We start from the raw sequence: 3,725 nt of genomic DNA, 5'->3' as shown, positions 1-3,725 counted from the left end.
CTAGAGTGGAATGCAGTCGTTAAGTGGTGCAAAGTGTGAAACTAGAGTGGAATGTAGTGGTTAAGTGGTGCAAAGTGTGACACTAGAGTGGAATGTAGTCGTTAATTGGTGCAAAGTGTGAAACTAGAGTGGAATGTAGTCGTTAATTGGTGCAAAGTGTGAAACTAGAGTGAAAGTGGTGGGAAAATTTGTGCAAAGTGTGAAACTAGAGTGGAATGCAATCGTTAAGTGGTGCAAAGCGTGACACTAGAGTGGAATGTAGTCGTTAATTGGTGCAAAGTGTGACACTAGAGTGGAATGTAATCGTTAATTGGTGCAAAGTGTGAATCTTGAGTGGAATGCAGTCGTTAATTGGTGCAAAGTGTGAAACTAGAGTGGAATGCAGTCGTTAATTGGTGCAAAGTGTGAAACTAGAGTGGAATGCAGTCGTTAAGTGGTGCAAAGTGTGAAACTAGAGTGGAATGCAGTCGTTAAGTGGTGCAAAGTGTGAAACTAGAGTGGAATGTAGTCATTAAGTGGTGCAAAGTGTGAAACTAGAGTGGAATGCAGTCGTTAATTGGTGCAAAGTGTGAAACTAGAGTGAAATGCAGTCGTTAAGTGGTGCAAAGTGTGACACTAGAGTGGAATGCAGTCGTAAAGTGGTGCAAAGTGTGAAACTAGAGTGGAATGCAGTCGTTAAGTGGTGCAATGTGTGAAAGTAGAGTGGTATGTAGTCGTTAAGTGGTGCAAAGAGTGAAACTAGAGTGGAATGTAGTCGTTAAGTGGTGCAAAGAGTGACACTATAGTGGAATGTAGTCGTTAACTGGTGCAAAGTGTGAATCTTGAGTGGAATGCAGTCGTTAATTGGTGCAAAGTGTGAATCTAGAGTGGAATGCAGTCGTTAAGTGGTGCAAAGTGTGACACAGAGTGAAATGTAGTCGTTAAGTGGTGCAAAGTGTGAATCTAGAATGGAATGTAGTCGTTAAGTGGTGCAAAATGTGAAACTAGAGTGGAATACAGTCGTTATTTGGTGCAAAGTGTGAAACTAAAGTGGAATGCAGTCGTTAAGTGGTACAAAGTGTGAAACTAGAGTGGAATGCAGTCATTAAGTGGTGCAAAGTGTGAAACTAGAGTGGAATGTAGTCGTTAAGTAGTGCAAAGTGTGAAACTAGAGTGGAATGCAGCCGTTAAGTGGTGAAAAGTGTGACACTAGAGTGGAATGCAGTCGTTAAGTGGTGCAAAGTGTGAAACTAGAGTGGAATACAGTCGTTAAGTGGTGCAAAGTGTGACACTAGAGTGGAATGTAGTCGTTAAGTGGTGCAAAGTGTGAAACTAGAGTGGAATGCAGTCGTTAAGTGGTGCAAAGTGTGAAACTAGAGTGGTATGCAGTCGTTAAGTGGTGCAAAGTGTGAAACTAGAGTGTAATTTAGCCGTTAAGTGGTGCAAAGTGTGAAACTAGAGTGGAATGCAGTCGTTAAGTGGTGCAAAGTGTGACACTAGAGTGGAATGCAGTCGTTAAGTGGTGCAAAGTGTGAAACTAGAGTGGAATACAGTCGTTAAGTGATGCAAAGTGTGAACCTAGAGTGGAATGCAGTCGTTAAGTGGTGCAAAGTATGAAACTAGAGTGGAATGTAGTCGTTAAGTGGTGCAAAGTGTGAAACTAGAGTGGAATGCAGTCGTTAAGTGGTGCAAAGTGTGACACTAGAGTGGAATGCAGTCGTTAAGTGGTGCAACGTGTGAACCTAGAGTGGAATGTAGTCGTTAATTGGTGCAAAGTGTGAAACTAGAGTGGAATGCAGTCGTTAAGTGGTGCAAAGTGTGACACTAGCGTGGAATGCAGTCGTTAAGTGGTGCAAAGTGTGAAACTAGAGTGGAATGCAGTCGTTAAGTGGTGCAAAGTGTGACACTAGAGTGGAATGCAGTCGTTAAGTGGTGCAAAGTGTGAACCTAGAGTGGAATGCAGTCGTTAAGTGGTGCAAAGTGTGAAACTAGAGTGGAATGTAGTCGTTAAGTGGTGCAAAGTGTGAAACTAGAGTGGAATGCAGTCGTTAAGTGGTGCAAAGATTGAAACTAGAGTGGAATGCAGTCGTTAAGTGGTACAAAGTGTGAAACTAGAGTGTAATTTAGCCGTTAAGTGGTGCAAAGTGTGAGACTAGAGTGGAATGCAGTCGTTAAGTGGTGCAAAGTGTGACACTAGAGTGGAATGCAGTCGTTAAATGGTGCAAAGTGTGACACTAGAGTGGAATGCAGTCGTTAAGTGGTGCAAAGTATGAAACTAGAGTGGAATGTAGTCGTTAAGTGGTGCAAAGTGTGAAACTAGAGTGGAATGCAGTCGTTAAGTGATGCAAAGTGTGACACTAGAGCGGAACGCAGTCGTTAAGTGGTGCAACGTGTGAACCTAGAGTGGAATGTAGTCGTTAATTGGTGCAAAGTGTGAAACTAGAGAGGAATGCAGTCGTTAAGTGGTGCAAAGTGTGACACTAGAGTGGAATGCAGTCGTTTAAGTGGTTGCAAAGTGTGAAACTAGAGTGGAATGCAGTCGTTAAGTGGTGCAAAGTGTGACACTAGAGTGGAATGCAGTCGTTAAGTGGTGCAAAATGTGAAACTAGAGTGGAATGTAGTCGTTAAGTGGTGCAAAGTGTAAAACTAGAGTGGAATGCAGTCGTTAAGTGGTGCAAAGTGTGAATCTAGAGTGGAATGCAGTCGTTAAGTGGTGCAAAGTGTGAAACTAGAGTGGAATGTAGTGGTTAAGTGGTGCAAAGTGTGACACTAGAGTGGAATGTAGTCGTTAATTGGTGCAAAGTGTGAAACTAGAGTGGAATGTAGTCGTTAATTGGTGCAAAGTGTGAAACTAGAGTGAAAGTGGTGGGAAAATTTGTGCAAAGTGTGAAACTAGAGTGGAATGCAATCGTTAAGTGGTGCAAAGCGTGACACTAGAGTGGAATGTAATTGTTAATTGGTGCAAAGTGTGAATCTTGAGTGGAATGCAGTCGTTAATTGGTGCAAAGTGTGACACTAGAGTGGAATGTAATTGTTAATTGGTGCAAAGTGTGAATCTTGAGTGGAATGCAGTCGTTAATTGGTGCAAAGTGTGAAACTAGAGTGGAATGCAGTCGTTAATTGGTGCAAAGTGTGAAACTAGAGTGGAATGCAGTCGTTAAGTGGTGCAAAGTGTGAAACGAGACTGCAGAGTAATGGGAAAGTGGTGTGAAGTGTGAAACAAGCGTACTCAAGAGGAAAATTTGTGAAAAGTGTGAAACTAGAGTGAAATGCAATCGTTAAGTGGTGCAAAGTGTGAAACTAGAGTGGAATGTAGTCGTTAAGTAGTGCAAAGTGTGAGACTAGAGTGGAATGCAGTCGTTAAGTGGTGCAAAGTGTGACACTAGAGTGGAATGTAGTCGTTAAGTAGTGCAAAGTGTGAGACTAGAGTGGAATGCAGTCGTTAAGTGGTGCAAAGTGTGACACTAGAGTGGAATGCAGTCGTTAAGTGGTGCAAAGTGTGAACCTAGAGTGGAATGCAGTCGTTAAGTGGTGCAAAGTATGAAACTAGAGTGGAATGTAGTCGTTAAGTGGTGCAAAGTGTGAAACTAGAGTGGAATGCAGTCGTTAAGTGGTGCAAAGTGTGACACTAGAGTGGAATGCAGTCGTTAAGTGGTGCAAAGTATGAAACTAGAGTGGAATGTAGTCGTTAAGTGGTGCAAAGTGTGAAACTAGAGTGGAATGCAGTCGTTAAGTGATGCAAAGTG

The sequence above is a fragment of the Saccoglossus kowalevskii genome, chromosome 15 (genome assembly GCF_978046115.1).
Source record: "Saccoglossus kowalevskii chromosome 15, keSacKowa6.1, whole genome shotgun sequence".
NCBI classification, from domain to species: Eukaryota; Metazoa; Hemichordata; class Enteropneusta; family Harrimaniidae; genus Saccoglossus; species Saccoglossus kowalevskii.
This window is presented reverse-complemented; position numbering follows the sequence as displayed.